This window comes from Chaetura pelagica, unplaced genomic scaffold, assembly GCF_000747805.2.
Source record: "Chaetura pelagica isolate M959 unplaced genomic scaffold, ChaPel_1.0 scaffold200, whole genome shotgun sequence".
In the NCBI taxonomy this organism is placed as follows: Eukaryota; Metazoa; Chordata; class Aves; order Apodiformes; family Apodidae; genus Chaetura; species Chaetura pelagica.
Window position 1 is genome coordinate 462469 of NW_009951949.1, and position 21524 is coordinate 483992.

Consider the following 21524-nt stretch of genomic DNA (forward strand, 5'->3'; position numbering starts at 1 on the left):
CCTTTCAGGTACTGGAAGGTTGCTATAGGGTTCCCTCAGAGTCTTCTCTTCTTCAGGCTGAACAACCCCAGCTCCCTCAGCCTGTCTTCATAAGACAGGTGCTCCAGCCCTCTGGTCATTTTTATTTCCCTACTCTGGAGATGTTCCAACAGGTCCACATCTTTCTTCTGTGGGCTACACCAGAGCTGGACACAGTATTCTAGGTGAGGTCTCACCAGGGCAAAGTAGAGGGGCAGAATCACCTCTTGATCTGCTGGCCACACTTCTTTTGATACAGCCCAAGATGGAGTTGGCCTTCTGGGCTGCAACTGCACATTGGTGGCTCATGTTCAGCTTTTGATCCACTAGGAACCCCAGGTCCTTTTCCACAGGGCTGCTCTCAAGTGTGACCTCCCTCAGCCTGTATTCATGTCTTTGGTGACCTCAGCCCAGGTGCAGGACCCTGCAATTGGCCTTGTTCAACCTCATGAAGTTTACCTGGGCCTTCTTCTCCAGCTTGTCCAGGTCCCTTTGGATGGCATCCCATCCCTCTGGCACATTGACTGCACAACTCAGCTTGATGTCAAGGGCAAACTTGCTGAGGGTGCTCTCAAGGCCACCATCAATATGGTTAATGAAGATATTAAACAACAGTGGTCCCAGCATGGACACCTGAGGGTCATCACTAAAGAGAAACGCTTCATGAACATTCCCTAGGCTGATACTGTTTATATACACAATTTGACAGTCATACCAAAAAATGTCACTATTGGCCTGCAAAGAGTTACTGAGAGAGAATAAAGGTCTACAGATCTCTGTCATTAGCCCATACTTGTCTCTGCTTTAAGACAATTCAATTTGCTCTCAAGTAATACAGGGATTTTAAACCACAAGAAATGTAAAAAAAAAAAAAAAAAACAAACCAAAAAAACATCCAGGTTGTTTAACTTGCCAATTCTCTTTTGAGATCAAAAGTTTGGGTAGGTTTTTTTTTCTCCTAAAATAAAGCCATTGTTCAACAGCAGAAGGAATCTGGAACTACTTTTAATGAGCAGCAGAAAATTGCACAGGAATTAGGAGATCAGGTAAATAATCTCCTTGCTCCTTTATTGGATATATCACTTATTTAATCCTGCATTTACAATCTTATTGAGATTTAGACATGTTCTTGACTTTTTTGGAACTTTTCCCAGTGAACAGAATTGAGAAAATTATTAATTCTTTTCATAATGAAGGTCTGAAGTTTAAAAGGACTTGGACACATGTTCAGATTATTTCATTGGTGTAAACACATTCAAATAAAGGAAACAATTCACATTAGTTGATCGAACTTGCTTGTTTATATTATTTAAAAATCAACAATTCTGTCCAGTCTAAACAAGAGTATATACTATGGAAGGGTCTGAGGTTTTCTGAGTCACAAAACAAAGAGCAATAATATTGTGTGATCACGTTAATTTTCTCATTGTCGTAGCTTAGCTTGCACTTTGCCCATAGAGCTGATGAAATTGCAATTAATTTATGAAATTATTTTCCATTCTAAACTGCTACTGTATCATAAATACTCCTGCAATCGAGAACAATTTAAAATGTTTAAAAAAATAATACAAAGGTTAACCTTTTAATTTGGATTCCAGGAAAAATAATTGTTCAGCCATTACCCACAGCAGAATGTTGATAGAACTGCCAGGAGTTGTTAAAAGAAAAATGTTTGTGCCACATTAGAAGCAAATAAATAAATAAATGCAGCCAACTCAGAGTAAATGAAAACATATTGACCTAATTTCCTAGCAACTGAAAAAGCTACATGAAGAAGCTCTCCTGTTATAAATGATGTATTTCCTGTATTAGGAGAGGAGATAGGAATGAGTGACTGGTGACTGAATTTACCCTGATGATTATCTGTTTATTTTCCTCTGGCCCTTCAGTGAACTGGAAAAAGTTCAAAGCATTGCATTATCAGCACCAGATTGGGTGTACTGGATTTCTAATTTTCTCCAGAAGAAAAAACTGGGTATAGAACAAACAGCAATGCAGGACCAGGAGAGAAAGGAAGAGGCTTGGTTCCTGCCTTCAGCTTTTAGTAGCACAATTATGGCAATTAGAGAAAACCTTATCTTGAATAGAGATATGTTTTTAATACCAACTAGAAAGTACAATTCATCCATTCTTCATAACACACAACCAGCAGAATTTCATCTAAAGGGAAAAAACATGTGCACAAGCAGCATCCGGACTGACACGAGGCCATTCTGGAGTTGGAAGAGCTCCATCCTTATGCCATATTTGTAAAGTTCTCAAATGTCAAGAGTCATAGACAAACCCTAGAAGCCATTTGTTGTTTTTCTAACTATATTCTCCTGATTGTCTTCTCAGCCTTGAGATTGATCTATCTATCTTCTCATTTTCACTTCCTATCTCCCTGATCTCAAGATCTAAGAAAGTTTATAGCACAGGAGTAGCTGGGACTGAGAAAAAAACTAAACAAACATCACATCATGGAATGGGGAGATACTTTTCAATGTTCTTACAGAGCTATCATCTTCATTCTTATGAAGCTCTGCTGCTGCAGCTCTAAGCCAGTAGATCCTGCATGAGCAGGTACTTGACATTCCTTCCCTCAGTCTTCCTCCAATTCTCTGCTGCTCCCGGACAAGTATCTTCTGTCAAACCTTCAAGCCTCATGCACATAAAAACAATGAATTGTTTGTTTGATTTTGTTGTTGCTGGCATATTCACCACAGTTTTTGACTTCAGAGGAGAGTTCACTGATCTGAAACAGTTCTGGAGTGCTGCTGCAGGATGACAATTTGCTATCACGCTCATGCTTAGAGGATGCTTGTTCTTGCTTACTGGAAATTATGGCCTTTTAAAAGGGTTTATGCAATTCCATCAGCATTGCTAATTGTGTGGCCTGCAGTCACTAATCCTTGGCTGTAAAATAAAAAAAACATGGAGTAGCTGTGCCCACATTTCTCAGTGCTAGATTTCTACAAAGGTGACTGGTCACACTTGGTTTCAGATTTTGTCTGTACTCCATGCAGTGTCCCAGAAGTGCTAACACATGCTTATGCTTGCTTCTGGTGTTGGGAATGTGTGTGGGTTTCATTTTGCATTGGTTTTGTTCAAAGTGGAGCAATAAGGTGCTGTTCTTAACCCTTTTAAAGTGTTGTGGTTTTCTATACCACAAACCTGAAGATGTGCATTGCATGCTGTGGGTATAGGAAAAATGTGTGTGAACACGTTTGCAGATACAGAAGCTGCTATGACATGGAGGGACGCTCAGGACAAAGGAAGCCACAGCTACCTTTAATCTGCAGTTTACTGGAACAGATGTCCAAAGGAAACTATTTGCAGGAACCAAGTTTTGTTTTAGATGGCATTGAATGATTGACTCCAAAAGATGACCTGAAAACACACTATCATTTATGTAATTTGGAGGATGAGAACTGCAAGCTAAGCTGTCTGGCGGGGTAAACATAACTTTCTTATCAGCAATACAATCATCCTTGGTGTTGGTTTTATATAAAGATTAGCTTATTTTTATTTCACTTACATGAAATGAAAAGAACAGGGGAGAGAAAGGGAAAGGCTTGCCTTTTTTTTCTGCCACCTACAAAACAATTGCTGACAGATCCTTAGCTGTGGTACACTGCCCATCTACCTGGTTTAGCACATGATCTACTCCTCAGGACCCTAGAGTTTAATCTAATGTTCTTAACACTAAATAACTTAAAATGTGAAATTAAAATAGAGGGAAATTATGCAAAAATGTGAAATTAAAATAGAAGTTATGCACCTATAATGACAGAGAAAATCTTAATTATTTCATGCCTCTGACCTAAATTTAGTCAGTGTATACCTTAAAAAAATACTAATAGTGCCCAGATAAGTTAATATTTTTAAAGGAAAACTGGTAACACATTGATTGCTGAATTTTCATTCTTGTTTTCTTGAAAATTTTTGTCTTTCTGGACATGGCAAAGCAAAAGACCAGTCTTACATTGAGCCTGCTTACTTCATACTAATGGCAGAAAATGTCTGGGGTTTCATTTTAGGAATATGTCATAATCAGTGATTCAGACTTATGACACAGTATGTTTTCAAATAATGGACCCAGCCAGTATTGAAGTAATACTGAAAGAGTTCCTATTTCTGTCACCTGCCTAAATAAATATGCCAATGAAACATGGAACTGCATCATTTCTATCGGGGATGATTGTGTATTTCCCAGAGGAACAAAAAATTCAGGAGATGACACAATCCTAGGTACATCTAATTCACTCTTTTTTTTTTTTGCTGCACCTGTTAATACCAGTTAATAATTACCCTTTGCTGCCAGACACTGGGTAACAGCTGTAGCAAACTCACAACAGAATCAAGACATGCTCTAGTTCTTTTTGTAAGGAGAGAAGGTTCTGAAAACCTTTTACTGATAGAAGTGAGGAAGATAGAAATGAAAAAAAATAGTACAGTGGAGAAGGTAACACTGTATAATTACCCTTTGCTGCCAGACACTGGGTAACAGCTGTAGCAAACTCACAACAGAATCAAGACATGCTCTAGTTCTTTTTGTAAGGAGAGAAGGTTCTGAAAACCTTTTACTGATAGAAGTGAGGAAGATAGAAATGAAAAAAAATAGTACAGTGGAGAAGGTAACACTGTATTCTGAATCGTGTTGCTCTGCTAATCACCTCATAATAGGTATCAATTGAATTCTACAACTAAACAGAGTCAGTGAATTTTAGAAATATTCACCCTAAAGAAAAAAAGAAAAGGAAGAGAAGGGTAAAACATCTCAATGACTTCACCTTGTGCTTACAAACGTTAAATGTCATGTTGATTTGTAAAAGCTGACCAAACCCACATGAGTGGAGATAAAGAGCGATGCTGAAGTGTTTCAATATAAAATTCAGAAAAAATGGCACAAAACCAAATGCTTATACTAAATTTCTGGTAGGAAGAGTTGTGTCATGTGTCTAAACAATACCCAGTGCAGTGCTAAGAAAGGAAAGTGAAGAGAAAAAGAGACAAACAAGGTCTGTTTCAGTGCTAGAACTAAAAAAAAAGTCCTTTATGTAAATAGTATACTCATCAGAGTCTTGTGGGGGTCTGTCAGAGATTCTGGAGAGCAGAAATATTATCTATGGTTTGATTCATTAGTGTGAGGAAAGAAATCTCACATTTCTATATGCTGCCTTAGGCACAGCACTCAGACTGCAAGTGGAAGCAATGCCTGAGAAAATTTCACCCACTTCATTTTGCCTTCACTAAGCAACAGTTTACATACTGCTGGCTTGTTCAGTTTCTCCTGTTGATACTATTCTAGATATATGTATATAAGTAATTAAAACTGTTCCAGGGATGAGGTAGGCATTTGACTGTTTTTTGAAGAAAGGGAAATATATATCTGTATGGTTTTCAGCTTGGTTGCATCCTGTGGCTACCCTTCCCTAAGAAACGCCAACAAATGTTCTCTGGACATTCAAATGTGATCTAGATACTGTTAATGTGTTTGCATCATCCTATGTTCCCAGATATAAAATTTAGACATTTTATTTTTACTTACTGTGAGGGTCAACAAGCACTGGAACAGATTGTGGAGAGAGGTTGTGTGGCCTCTATGATTGGAAATATATTAAAAAATAATAAAAAATTGGACATTGTAAATATTTGAATATGAAAAATACTCAAAGTGTGACTTGATGTTGTCCTGGGCAACCTGCTGTAGTGGACTGTGCTTTGGGTAGGGAGATAGATCTACATGATCTCTGGAGGTACCTTCTAAGCAAAGCTATTTTGGGACCCACTATTCATTTGCCTACCTGCATGGGCTAGTTGGAGACCTCACTGGTTGTTGTGTGCTTTGCAAATAAGAAACTGTCCCAGCCCCAGTCTTTCCTTATGTAAATTTATCACTTGCTGCAGAAGAAGAATAATCCTGTGTTTCCCCTTCAGCATGCTCAAGTGAAGGTGATTGCTGACTTTGAGTCCTTTACAAATAAGCCTTAAAGAAGCAAGATACAATTCAATGCTAGACTCAAACACTACTCCTCTAGGCCCTTGAAACATTTATTAGCATTTAATTTGGAGCAGGAACAAAAACAACAACAACAAAAGGATTTTTGCTATTGTGGCAGCTATGAGTTTCCATCATTAGATGAGAAGTCTGATTAAGTGAACTGAGAATGGGCAAAAAAAATAGACACCCATTGTGCAGACAAGTACTAGATGAACTGCTGCTGCTGTCTGTACTTGGAGATGCATGGAATTGTTAACAATATTTTAATGGGACAGGTCATACTTCAACAAGTTAAATCAATAACGGCACCAAAATCACTCCTGAGCCTCATTTGTAATGGAGGGCTGGCGTTACTGACCCTCTCTAACAAGTATGTTGTCATTAACAGAATACATAATGAGGGATAAAAGCAGTATTTCACACAGCTTTAGAAACTGGCTTACAAATTAAAACCTAATCATGTAAATTCACAGATTGGACACACGGAATTATCAAACACACTGTTGGCTTTTTTTATGATATTACCACCAGCTCTGTGCAAATGATGAGGAGTCCACGTGCTGCTCCAAAACCAGGGATAAGAGTGGGAACGTGTTATGGTTCCTTGTCTCTGTCCTGCCTGGCTCACCAATAATGTCGTGGTTTGGGCCCAACACAACAACAAAGGAACAGCCCCCCAGCTGCTCACTCAGCTCCCCCCTCACACACACTCTGGGATGAGGAGGACAAAGCTCATGGGTTCAGACACAGGACAAGGAGGGATCTTCACCCATTAAGGTCCCAGGCAAAACAGACTCAACTTGGGGAAAAAAATAATCATTTAATTTCATACTCATCAAACACCCACAGGACACAGACACAGACAGAGCAGGGCTTGCATATGTTACCCCACCCCTCCCTTCTTCCCGGGCCCAAACCCCTTTGTTCCCGGTTTCTCTCCCTCCTTCCCCCCAGTAGCACAGGGGGATGGGGTTGAGAGTCAGTTCACAGGCTGGTGGTTCCTGCTGCTCCTTCCTCCTCAGGAAGAAGGATTCCTCACAGTCCTTCCCTGCTTCTCCACAGAGTCCTTCACCAACCTCCACCAACCGTGGAAGGACTCCATGAGTCCTTCCCACCAGGTCCAGAGCTGTTCCAGCCTGGGCTTCCCACAGAGTCACAGCTGCTTCAGGAACAGTCACCTCACCTGCCGTGGGGTTATCCACAGCTGCATAATCGAAGTCCAGTGGCCAAGTTCACTCCTCCCGGCATTCAGGGAATGTTCCACCACGTTCCTCCACGAGTGCAGGGGCACAGCTGCCATCTTGCCATGGGTTGCAGGGAAACTTCTGCTTGGGCACCTTCTTCCCCTTCTTCCTCACCAGCCACCCCCACCCCTCTGCCTCCACAGCACAGCTCTTCTTTTTCTCTACCTTCTAAGTACTCCCTCAACTCTAATCTCTGACATTTCGTATGGCAGAGGCACATCTGTTGTCCCTCTAATGGCTCCTTGGCTGGTTTTGGAGCAGGAGGATCTTTTCAGCTTCTTACTGGAGCCCCTCCTGGGGTACTTCCCCCACTATCAAAAACCCCACAAAAGGAAAAAAAAAAAACAGCTCAGAATCTTGCACTTCCTTTAGTCCCAGAAATGAAGTGAGATGAATCTGGGCTACATTGTATCCCTGTCATTTCTAAAGGGGTTGAGATGCTCTGTGAATTAGAAAGATGAAGCCAAGCTTTGCTCAATCCTTGTCAGTAACCAATCAGATTCAAGAGCAATATAACTCTTTTACCCCACTCAAACAGAAATAGTAGCTTATTTCTCTGTGTTTTGTTGCTTGTTTGTTTTTTTGTTTGTTTGTTTGCTTGTTTTGGTTGGGTTTGGTTTTGTTTATTTTTTGTTTGTATTTTTTTTAGCTTTAAATTCCCTCAGAAGAGTTACCTTATTGATGAATTGGAACCATAGTTTACTGGTACCAAAGCAAAAGGCATGGACTGTGTGATAGAAAACTGGACAGACTGCAAAATCTACAGCTTTGGCATCATACATCCCCTGTATAAAAAACACAGGAGTAGTTCCCTCTATAAAAGCATTCTGTACAATTACTACAGAACTTTACAAATTAAACCCCATTTCTTACTATTTTAACAATAGCTATAAAATTATATTTATCTTTTCATATTCTGGAATATTTTGTATAATTCCACCTGTGATCACCTCTGTGTAATAAGAAGGGCACTAGCAGAGTTCATATAAATGCTTATAATTTTTTCAGGTGTAGTAATTTTTTAGTGGTAGAAACTGTACAAGGTGGAACCTTGTGGAAGGAGAATGTATGACTTTTTTTACACCATATTAACATGTGGATTTATATTTTAATTTTACCTTCCCTTTCCTCTCTCAGAAAAAAAGGTGCTCTTTCCTAAATGAAAGTAAAATAACTGAATTTATATAGAAACATCTGCATGTGCAGCCTTTGGTACAGAGTAAATAAGGATAGAGACTCGTTCCACTCGGTGGATTTTAAGGTAAATGAATCTTTTGTATACCCCAAAAAGTGCAGCAGTGTGAAATGGTGTAAAAAAGAACCAAAGCAAATGCCCTGAGGAACCACAACAAATGCTTTATTAAGAGCTCACTACTTAGTTGTTAATGACAATCCACTCATGACTACTCCTGTAACCTCCGAATGAATCCAACTAGGCAACAAGAAGAGGTTGTAACCCTCTAACTCCAACCCTTAGCTCGTAGAAGAAAAGGAGAAGAAAGGAAGATGGAAAGATAGATTAAAAGATAGGACAATAGGACAGATGTAACCACCCTTCATTCCAGCAAGGTGTGTTGTCCAGCTCTGCAGCCTCCAGCCTCAGGTTCCAGCCCGCGGGCACTTTCACCCTTGTATAACACCCTGTCCCTCAGGTTGGCAACATCTTCCATTCTCCACCAAGCCTGCATTTGTGCTTAACAAAGGATGCTGCAGTTCCCCAGACCCCTGCAGGTCACCAAACAGTCTATGACAACAAGAAAGGAAAAAAAACTAACAACATAGTTTAAAAGTTTTTGGCTTTTTTTGTTGGTTTTGTATATATATATATATTTTTTTTTATTTATTTTTTTTTTTGTAGCCAAACTGTGATGAACAAGACTCAGGCTGCAAAAACAAGATTGTAAATCTCTGATTTCCCGGTGAGTGACTTTCATTGACTTTTTCAGTTTGGCAACCTATGTGGTGTTTTTTTTTTTAGTTTGGAGAGAAATGGAAATGTCAATGGGAAAAAAAATAGTATCAAATCCGAAGTGAAATAGCTACTGTTTTGTTGGCAACATACAAGTAAAATTGTTATCTTATTTAGTATTGACTTTACTAGAAGCAAAAGGATTTCCTGTCATTTTGAGGTTATTTAACCTTTTTGTATAAACTTGTTTCTTCTAAATTAGATCATCTCTAAAACAGATAATGCCGCTTTGAAGAAAACAGTTCCAAAGCTTTATTTTTCTGAAGGGAGCCCTTTGAAAACTTTTGGGGAAAAAAAAAAAAGCCTGTTTTGTTTTTTGTCATGATGTTATTTTGTGCATTTGTTTGTTTTCAGCTCAATCAGTTCTACCAAGCCTTTCGAAGTTGTTTTTTGTTTTGTTTTATTTTCTTTCTTTTTTTATCTTCTTCTGAACTTTTAGCCAATTTTTAAATAAAAGAACCAGCTGGCTATGTAATTCTTGTTATATTGCTCTTTGTTACCAAACAGCTCCAAAGACTTTGTGTCACTAAACTGAGAAGGAAAGACAATGCAATCAAACTGGTACTGGCTGGCCATGGCTTTTAGGCTATATGCAAAGCAGCTGGATGGGCAGTGGAGCCAATCATGTCTTCTGCTGCTATGCAAGCCAAAGAAGGATCATAGAATCATGGAATCATAGAATGGTTAAGTTTGGAAGGGACCTTAAAGATCACCAGGATCCAAGATGGGTGGTTGAGAAATCAATCCAAGCTCTGTCAGCCTTGTCTCACAGAACAGATGACCCAGACCCTTTATCATCTTCAAGGTCCTTTGCTGGACTGTCCCCAGTGTGTCCATGTCTCTCTTGTGCTAGGGATCCCAGGACTCATCACAGCACCTCAGGTGTGGCCTCACTAGTGTTGGACCAAGGGGAAGGATCACTTGCAACACTCCTCCCAAGGCAGCCCAGGACACCATTAGTCTTTGCAGCAATGACACATTGCTGGCTCATGTTCAGCTTGGTATCCTCCAGAACCCCCAGGTCCTTTTCCAACAAGCTGTTTTCTAGCTGGATGGCCTCCGGCATATTTTGGTGCATGGGGTTGTTCTTGCCCAGGAGGAGGACTTTGTACTTCTCCATGTTCAACTGTCCCAACAACTTTCCAATGCCACTAGCTTTGATTCTTCTCTAACTGCTCCTACTTTGCCATACTGCTTCCTGGCCCAAAGGGATAAAATTAGGACCTTGCCAGCAATAAACAAGCAAGAGTAATTTTTATTTTTTTTAATATTCTCATCCCTGTGAAATCACAGGTTACCCAGAGAGAGGGCCCTTGGTGATTAACAAGTCTCTGGAGGCAGCCAAGAAACTTGAGGGAAACTGAAAGCAGGATATCAAAATGCAGGCACAGGGGAGATGAGGAGTTATCAATGGGAAGGAAGGACTCCCTGTGTCACAGGACATAGCTTTTCCTGTTGCTTACCAGCTGTTCCCTGTGACAACAATAGACACCTGGGTAACATACTGCATTCACAGAATAGAATCATAGAACTATTCAGGTTGGAAATGACCTGTGGGATCAGAGTCCAACCATCATCCTTACTCTACAAAGCTCTCCCCTAAACCGCATCCACCAACACCACATCCAAACGACCCTTAAACACATCCAGGGGTGGTGACTCCACCACTTTCCTGGGCAGCCTGTTCCAGTCTCTAACCACTCTTTCGGTGATTTTTTTTTTCCTAAAGTCCAGTCTAAACTTCCCCTGGTGCAGCTTGAAGCCATTCCCTCTTGTTCTATTACTGATTACTGTGAGAAGAGACAAACACCAACCTCTCCACAATGACCTTTCAGGTAGTTGTAGAGCCTGATGAGGTCTCCCCTCAGCCTCCTGTTCCTCAAACTAAACATTCCCAGATCCTTCAAGCATTCTTTATAAGGTTGATTCTCTAGTCCCTTCACCAGCTTTGTTGCCCTCCTCTCTACTCGCTCCAGCACCTCGAGATCTCTCTTGAATTGAGGTGCCCAAAACTGGATGCAATACTGCAGGTGTTGCCTGAAGACAACACACCAGCAAATTAGCTAGCGTCCCAAGGGCTAAACCACTTAAAACAGAAGCACAATTATTATTATGCTTCCTTTCTTGGAGGTGTTTGCTGGAGGAGGACAGGATTTGTTAGATGCTCCAGTGATACTGAGAGGTTTTAAGTACATTAAATTTATCCCCTGCTGAGCACCTGCAGGTAGTACATAACTGAAGTACATAGGTTCAGCTTTTATCTCAAGCTTGGTGACTAGGAATGGGTATTACCACCTACTCTTTCCACTGTGAGGTTACTTTTGAGCACTTATTGGTCTGCATGTCTTGACAGTGTTCCTTTGAGTCACTTAAGCATTTAAGGGTTTATTAAAAGGGGATGTAAGAGAAATAAAGCAGGTTTTATTAGGACATTGCATCATGCTGCAAGACCAGCAGAGCAAATGGCTCAGCAAGCTGATAAAGTTCAAGCAACAAACAAATGATCTCTGATGGGGGAACACTAAATAATACAGAGCAGTGAATCGTCTTTTTTTTTCCTGGTGAAAAAGAAAGGAAAAAGGGAAGTTAAGACACGATGACTATACCTTGTGTAAACCTAATTTTGTGTTTCGGTCAGCTATATAGAAGTGTACTCTTGATTTCATCAGGGTTCTATAAAGTATGGATTTATTGAAAGAAAAAAAAAAGAAAATATCTTTATTTCTGTTTAAATGGGATCAAAATCTTTTCCTTATATATTCTTTTCTTTTATTTGGCCATCCTTTCCAGTTGTCTTGCAAGTTGCATGCATGTAGAACCTAGAAAAAAAAATATATTATTTTAATGTAACATTTTTTTTCCATGCTGCAGCTAAATAAGAAACACGTTGCTCTTTAGTCTTTGATAGCAGAAATAAATGTAGTGCATACTTTTATTTTTATCCTCATTTTTTAACAGTCTGACTGCTGCTATGGAAATTGCTATGAAATCCACATCATATATGTGTCTAAATAAAAGGTGAGTTTCTGATTTATTCTTTTTTTATCTTTAATATGTAGCTGCTCCAAAACCAGGGATAAGAGTAGGAACCTGTTGTGGTTCCTTGTCTCCCTCTTGCCTGGCTCACCAATAATGTCGTGGTTTGGGCCCAACATAACAACAGAGGAACAGACAAAGGACAAGAGGGTTCTTCACCGATTAAGGTCCCGGGCAAAACAGACTCAACTTGGGGAAAAAATAATAATAATTTAACTTCATACTCATCAAACACCCACAGGACACAGACACACACAGAGCAGGGCTTGCATATGTTACCCCACCCCTCCCTTCTTCCCGGGCCCAAACCCCTTTGTTCCCGATTTCTCTCCCTCCTTTCCCCCAGCGGCACAGGGGGATGGCGATGGGGTTGAGAGTCAGTTCACAGGCTGGTGGTTCCTGCTGCTCCTTCCTCCTCAGAAAGAAGGATTCCTTACAGTCCTTCCCTGCTTCTCCACAGAGTCCCTCCCATGGCAGAGTCCCCCACGAATGTCTCCTTCATGAGTCCATTCCATGAGGTGCAGTCCCGCACAAGCTGCTCCAGCCTGGGTTTTCCAGTCCCGGGCTGCTTCAGGAACAGTCACCTCCCCTGGCACGGGGTCCTCCAGGGCTGCACATACAATTTCACAGGCTGAAGGTCCACGTTTGCCTGGTGCTTTCAGGGGATGCTCTGCCACTTTCATCCAAAAGGTAAAGGGGAACAGCTGCCATCTCACCATGGGCTGTAGGGTAACTTCTCCTAGGGCACTTCCTTCCCCTTCTGCCTCACCAACCTCAGGATCTCCACCCCAGCACTGCTATCACATCTCAGCCCTTCTCCCTTCTCTCTGCTCAGTTCTTCTATCAGTTCTTTAGTATGTTAATCACAGAGGCCTACCTATTGTCTCTCTAACAACCCTGCCTTGGCCACCTGAGGACAGCTTTTAGGAGCTTCTTACAGGGGCCACCTCTGGGACCTCTCCCCAGCTACAAAAACCACGTCAGAACCAACCAGCACAGCAAGTCATCTGACTGAATGCAACCTTCTTGGCTGACAGTAGCATTTGAACTCCAAATTTAAATTCATGAGCTCCTCACACCTTTAGGTCAATTGTGGCCATCATAATATAGAATCTTTGAAGACCAGGATCTGATGTTTATGTGAAATAAATTGTGTTTCATGTGTCTGTTCTCACAGGACAATTGAGGCACTGTGTGACATGATGTCCTTGAGTTTGAAGCTTCAGAAATCATAACTTCTCATTTACTCTTCTTCAACTAAATCAGTAATGGTCTTTCTATTAATCTGTAAACAATTATTGATGGATGATAAATCCTGGAGAAAAAAATAGTCCTTTAAATGTATTTTTAAATGATCTGCATAAATAATGTGCTAACAGCAAAAATCAAGCTTGAAGAGATAATAATATATTGCATGGACAGAGAGGAACCAAAGGGCATTATCCACAGAAGGATCTTGATTACTAGAACTGTTACTAGAATCCACTTCCCTGCCATGTCATTCATCCACACCTTCAGCCTCATCTGAAGACATCTGGCTTTGCCAGTCCTTTCACCTGGGTGCTTTCAGCACTTCTTTACACAAAGCAAAGTATTCATGGAGTAACACTGCTTAAATAATGCATTCCAGTGCATCTTTCAATTGGAAAGCAAACAAATCAGACATCATAAAATCAAACAGAAAGGCAACATTTTCACTCAATCTCTTTTCTTTCCATTATTTTTATCTAACACTTTCCTGGTGTGGTACAGACTTCCTGTGGAGCGAACCGTTATCTTTTTCTCTGACATCTTCCCTGTTATATGCATATATATTTTACTGGCTTTAGATTGTTTTTTCTAAGGCAGCTAGCACCATTGTCTGCACAATATGGACACAATTTCTTATGAGTCTAGGTATTTTTGGTGCATAAGAAAACATAAAAAATCTGTTGGAAACTGCATAAAATTTCCCTGCTTGGCCAATTTTTATTAACGTCTGAAAAGTCAGAGTTGTCTGCTGTTCCCTGTAATTTGGGGTGATTGCAGTGTCATAAGCAGTATGTTTACAGCATACCTGTGTCCCAGCATCAATACAGTGTTTGTATTTTTGTACTGATATTAGAAAATATGGTAGGAAAGTTTATCTTCTTAATTCTCATATGGCCTGCTGGCTTTGAGAGCCATGAGACATCCTTTGACAGGAGTAGGATGGTGAAATGGAACAGTGGAAGTAAATTCTGAGTAATTCAAGATTGTTTACCTCTTTAGTTTGTTTTGGGGTTTTTTTGTTTGTTTTAATTTTCGTTTGTTTGTTTGTTTTTTGTTTTAACCACATTTGCTGTAACTAGTTGGTATGAATAAACAGAATTTCACTGAGTGTTGAGTCTGGAGGAGAAGGACTTGGCGGTGATGGTGGATGAGAAGAAGCTCAACATGAGCTGGCTATTTGTGCTTGCAGCCCAGAAAGCCAACTGTATCTTAGCTGCATCAAAAGAAGTGAGACCAGCAGGTCAAGGGAGGTAATTCTGCCCCTCTGCTTAGCTCTCATGAGACCACACCTGCAGTGCTGAGTCCTGTCTGGAGCCCCCAGTATAAGGCAATGGAGCTCCTGGAGCAAGTCCAGAGGAGGGCCGCAAAGATGATCAAAGGGCTGGAGCACCTCTCCTGCAGGTACTGGCTGAGAGAGTTGGGGCTGTTCAGCCTGGAGAAGAGAAGGCTCCAGGGAGACCTTCGAGCAGCCTGGAGGGGTTACAGGAAAGCTGGGGAGGGACTTTTGACAAGAGCTTATAGTGAGAGGATGAGGGCAAATGGTTTTAAGCTGAAAGAGGGTAGACTTAGGTTAGATGTTAGGAATAAATTCCTTGCTGTCAAGGTGGTGAGACGCTGGCACAGGTTGCCTAGGGAGGATGTGGAAATGGCCTCCTTAGATGTGTTCAAGGGCAGGTTGGATGCGGCTTGGAGCAACGTGGTCTAGTGGGAGGTGTCCCTGTCCATGCAGGAGGGTTGGAACTATATTATTTTTAAGGTCCTTTCCAACTCAATGATTCTATGATTTTGTGAGTTCAGTGGGACTGCACTGATTTTCATCCTCTGAGGATATTTAGCTTCTGTGTTACACTCAACTGAATGAAAAAAAAATAAATCAAAATAAAGACAAACTTTTTTTTTGTTGGTTGATTTTGTATAGATTTGTTTGTTCCTGTTATCCATTCCAGTTGTTATAACAATTGTAGCTTCAGGAGCTCAACATTAACTATTCACATACTAGAGAAATCTCCATCCATAGGCAATGACACATGAGACCTCCCAGCGTTTTAGAAGAACAGATCACTGCATAATGTACAGCAGAGATCAAGGAGTGGGCAGTGTATGCAGAATCATGCCAGCTACTGATATTAAGTGGCATTTTCTCTTGTCTTTCAACTTGGGCATAATAAAAGGTCTCCAGAAAAGACATTTGATGATTGACAATAAGACTTCACATGTTGTGTATAGCATGTGTATTGGATGACCTTCATCTGCTGTTCTATTAAAAGAGCAAAGTCATTATCTTCTTCAGTAGGCAAAGGTTATACATAAAATCCCATTTTGTACTGAGATGCCACCTACCTCAGAACAGACATCCTCTGTGCTGTTGCTTGGAGGTGGGACTGGTCCTCTTTTCCTTGTTTTAAAGACTACAAAGAGCATTGGATAACAACATAAGGCCTTAGAATTGATTAAGGATTTTCCCTTTTCTCAGATAAAAATCACAGGTTTTAGGAAAACTGATATTTTAGTACAATTCTGATTTAAATTATGGATGAATTAGCAGGGCAGATTGTCAGTGAGATGGCACTTGTGGGAGGGTGGGAAATACAGGCTCTGAATGCACCTTCAAAATTTCACTAGCACAACTTTTAATTCCCACTGACAGAAGTGGGGAGGGGCAGGGGAGGCATTGCAGAACTGGAAAATAATGCAAGGGTTTTTATACACTGTAAATACAGCTGCCTCCTTGAGACACAGTATGCAAAGTTTCACATATGTGTATATACATGTGCCCTCTCTGAGGGATGCAATTCCCTATTTCTCTGCTGTCCTACTGTCCACTGAAAGGTTCAGCAATCTACTGGTGGGTCTGAGGATCTCCACTGGGCCTTGTGGAGGTTGGATATCTGACAGGAGCATCACTATGTTGTCCCAGGAGTCTCAGGGCTAGTTGATTAGCTACTAACTAAGAGGTTTGGCTGCATAAAAAAATAATGTAAGTTGTTTCCAACAATTTTATGGGAAGCAGTCCTAGGCACCCAGTGTGACAATTTGAACATCTGTCATGGCATAGAAATGTTGGTTTGAGAAGCCTTTTCATTTCTTCCTACTTGAAAGGGTGCATGTACTCTTTTTGACCCTCTTACCATACACAAAGACATGGCTGATTTCTAGAGCAATACAGAAGTCATGACCTTCTGGCAGGGACTACATTTTTTCTCTTTCTTCTTTTTCTTTTCCTTTTTCTTTTTCTTTTTCTTTTCCTTTTTCTTTTTCTTCTTCTTCTTTTCTTCTTCTTTTCTTTCTCTTTTTCTTTCTTTATTTCCATTTTTTTCTTTTTCTTTCTTTTTTTTTTTTTTTCTCTCTGAATCTCTGCTTGTCATCAAGCATATAAAAGATGCAGAAGAAAGTGCATCTGAGGAACTCACTAACCTGAGGTTAAACATAGTTCCTGTAAAATGTCTGTTGGCAGAAGCCTTGCTTATAGCATTTGGAGCAACAGCATTTGTGAAACACTGAGAGTACTCAGAGGGAAACAGTGGTGTTTTCATGAAGGTCTGAAACTTATGTAGCACCAAACACCTGGATATTCAGGTACAAATTAACCTTTTTCTTCCACAGAAGTTGTTATGTGAGATAGATTACTAACCACTTTGATTGAAAAAAAACATGAGAAAAAAAAAATATAAAAAAAAACAAAACAGGAAAAAATTATCTCTGCTCTTCAAGTTGCTGTTGCTAAGTGATCAGTTGGTTCTTCAGGACAAGACGATTTGTGCTTGATGTAGTGTTTAGCACCAAGTTTCTTTTTGGCTTCTGTAAGTCATTTTGTTTTGTTTTGTTTTGAGGAGAGAAAGTCTATATTCACAATCTAGAAGGTTTTCTACATGCCTGAAGCCTCTCAAAGATACCTCCAAGTAGCTGATAAAAACAGGCTATATAATATATGAAAATATTTACATATTCTTTTCTTAGAAATGGCATCTTAGAAGGCAGACATTATGAACAATTATTTATGTATGTGTACATGATTGGCATTGCCTACATAAGTAAAACTATTTTATGACCCTTCAGGTGAGGTCTGTTCCTTCATGAATATGCACTTGATACTGACTGATACTGCTGAAGGCAGGTAATGTACAGCAGATTCCTTCTGAAAAAATTATGAATACTTGGTGTGAAACTCTTAAAATATGTACATCTGAAAAGGAGCCCTAATCCCAGGTCATACTAGAGCATGAGCTGCAAAGTTTCCATTGTTAATATTACACAAGCACTTGATATTTTGTGTTGCCAAGGTCCTCTGAAGGGTGATATCCAGCCAAAAGGAATCACAAGTCACAAGAAGAAATTACTCTTTAAATACCATCCTGTGAGCTTGCACCTGTCTTTTTCTGCACAGCCCACTGACCCACCTTAACAGGCTCAATGTGTAACTCAGAAATTCAACTTGAAAAAATATTCACAGCAAAAAAAAAGCTATGCAGAGCAGTGATGAGTTGCTTGGCCAAGGAGGGACTGAAACACAGAAACCAAATTACTGTTCTATAAGAAAGGCTGTTCTGGGATCGATCAACTCTAGAGAGTGTTGTGGATGAGGAATTTCATGGAAACAAAGAGGATAATGCTCCTGCTTCTCTGGAGCATTCTGCTAGAGCTAAAATATTTGGATAAGCTCTGCCACTTCAGTCCTCTGTCAGTATTTAAATGTATAAGAATTGATATAAACAATGACAAAACTTTCCAGCAATTTTTTTTAATGCAGAAAATGTTACAGTACAGAATGGGAGGTGTAGGTTGAAAGTCAATATACATTTGGGGTTTTTTCCCCACTAAATAAACCAAACTAAGACAGGCTTCCCACACTCCAATTCATGTTCACCCCAAGGATCAGAAATCATCAACAGAAAACATCCTCAGCTCTTCAATTTTGAATAGAAAGGTGGTTAAAATAAACCCAAGCTGAATAAAAGACTAAACACAAATTCTGATCTTTGGTTTATGTATTTTGCTGTGTTTACGATACGTAGATTTTATTGGGAAACATGCAAAAATTAAATTGAAAGTAAAAAGCATGTTTTGGAAGGAAATTTTCATAAAATTTTCTGTGTGTTTCATTATGCTTTATGCCTAATACTAATATTTCAGTCCTGAGGTGTAAACATTGTTTTACAGCAAGCTAAATCTTGTCTAGAAAAGTCAGGAAAATATGAGTAATAATTATACTTATTCATGAAGACTCAGGACTAAGTTGTAAAATGAACCATGAAGTCTCCTTCTTTTCTGCACTCCACAAAAACTGCAACCTGGACAGGAAATCTGGGATAAATGATATGGTTATGTGGTGTGGACACATAAACTGCTGTCACAGTGAGAAGTAGTTCAAAGAAAGAGTAACAAAGAGATAGAGATATCAGGACTCCACAGTATGTCAGAGATTGTGAAGGAAATTGTCAGATTGTGAAGGAAAAGAAGTGAGAGAACATAAAGAAAAAAAAAGAAAATATAATAATAAAAAATTAATTCAGGGAGGATAAGGAAAATAAGGGAAAATTAAGAGAGTGATTCTTCATTTTAAAGAAGAACATGAGGATAAGCTCCAGGTGTAAGTTACCAGAACCTAGGAGTGCTTGACAATTAAGCAAATTCATTTGTGATGGACCTAGATCTTAGCAAAGTGAAAGAGAGACCCTTATGGAAAAGAAGATGGAAAAACCCAGAATAGATAAAGGAGCTTTATGGAAAGGAAAATACAGGAATTACATAGGTTCACACAAGCTGCCTAGCTACTGAGTACCCTGAGGATTGCACAGGGTTGCTTCTGCTGCCTCTACATTGCTTGCTGAGGTCTTTCCTCACTTCTTTGTGTCAACAGCTACAGAGGTGAAGCCCTGAAGGTGTCAGTGGAGAAGAAAGGGAAGAAAGAACATGCAGGCAGTGGCTGCTCTGCTCTTAAGATGCGCTAAGGAAGAAGCCAAGCAGGGCAGCTGACACACTTGGTCATGTTTTTCCAAGTTTTATAATTTTCTGACAAGAGCTGGAACAAAATCTATCATATCTGGGGGAAACATGACTTCCTTTGTGACAAGCTGTTTTGCTGTACTTTAACTGAGTCCAGGTCTGGGAGAGAAAAAAACAAAGATGTCTCTCCCTGAGTCCTCTGTTGCCAAAAAGACATCAATAACGATTACCTAGGAAGCGATCACACAGGACAATAGTGGGGTTTTGTTATTTCTGGGGGCTTGAGTGGTGGCTTGGTTTTGGATTTGGGGATTTTATTTTTTATTTATTTGGTTGGTTGCTTGGTTGGTTTTGGTTTTTATCTGCCACTTAATTCTAATCTGTTAACTTTTGGGTTTGAATTCACATAAATGTTCAAGAAATACTGACAAATATTTTTACAGGTATTTTACTACCAAACCAATCTAATTAACACCTCTGTTAATGGTGTTTGGGTTATGCTGCTATTCACTCCAAAACTCGACAGATGAGACTATTTGCTGTTCTTGCTCATGGCAAGACACACACACATCTGAATTCCCTTTCTTGTGTTTTGGCAGATAATTAAAAAAAAAAACCATACAAGGGGGAAAAAAAAAAAAAAAAGAAAGAAAAAAAGAAATAGATTAAAAAAGGATAATCCTGGATGTAGAGGGACATCCAAACAGCTGTCATTGAAGTGAGATATTTTTCAGGGTTTCAGATATTAAATCATTATACTGTGTTTAAGGTGCTAGATCAGGAGTAGGAAGATTTTATTTCATATGTTTGCAGACTGACAAACCCTTTATGTCATATTTCATGCCCTTATCTGTATCTTTTTCTACAGCTTTAAAAGGAGGCAATATTTCCCTTTCTATCAGGATAAATTGATGAATACTTAAGTACCCACAATTAAGGGAGGCTGATGGTTGAAAACAAGCTACTGCCACTTGTTAATTAGACCTCTGTGTGTAGTGCACTGATATCAAGATGAATTACATCAAGGAAAATGATCCTATTTTGGAATATAATTTTTATGAATATAAAAGCACTCAGAGCTACAACCTCTATAAACAAAAAATATACTCTTCACTTTGAAATTAGATGAGAATGAATCTCCTCTCTGACCTCAGTTTACACAGAGCTATGCAAATCCATCTATCAGGAATATCATGCCCTAAAAGCCTACCAGTCTTTGCAAACCCCTGCATTTAATGAAGGGAAATGGCTTCAAAAAAAAAAAAGAAAGAAAAAAGAAATAGATTAAAAAAGGATAATCCTGGATGTAGAGGGACATCCAAACAGCTGTCATTGAAGTGAGATATTTTTCAGGGTTTCAGATATTAAATCATTATACTGTGTTTAAGGTGCTAGATCAGGAGTAGGAAGATTTTATTTCATATGTTTGCAGACTGACAAACCCTTTATGTCATATTTCATGCCCTTATCTGTATCTTTTTCTACAGCTTTAAAAGGAGGCAATATTTCCCTTTCTATCAGGATAAATTGATGAATACTTAAGTACCCACAATTAAGGGAGGCTGATGGTTGAAAACAAGCTACTGCCACTTGTTAATTAGACCTCTGTGTGTAGTGCACTGATATCAAGATGAATTACATCAAGGAAAATGATCCTATTTTGGAATATAATTTTTATGAATATAAAAGCACTCAGAGCTACAACCTCTATAAAGAAAAAATATACTCTTCACTTTGAAATTAGATGAGAATGAATCTCCTCTCTGACCTCAGTTTACACAGAGCTATGCAAATCCATCTATCAGGAATATCATGCCCTAAAAGCCTACCAGTCTTTGCAAACCCCTGCATTTAATGAAGGGAAATGGCTTCACGTGGAAAATTCCCATTATGCATGCAATGACTCCTGATGGCAAGTGTTCTTCACCCAAATTAAGAATATGTACAGGAAGGCTTGTCTATACTTACTTAATAATAAACATAATTTAACCTGGACATCCCTTCACTGTGACCTCCTGTTAAGTAATTTGCCAAACTGGGGAAAAAAAAAAAAAAAAAAAAAAAAAAAAAATTTTCTTTT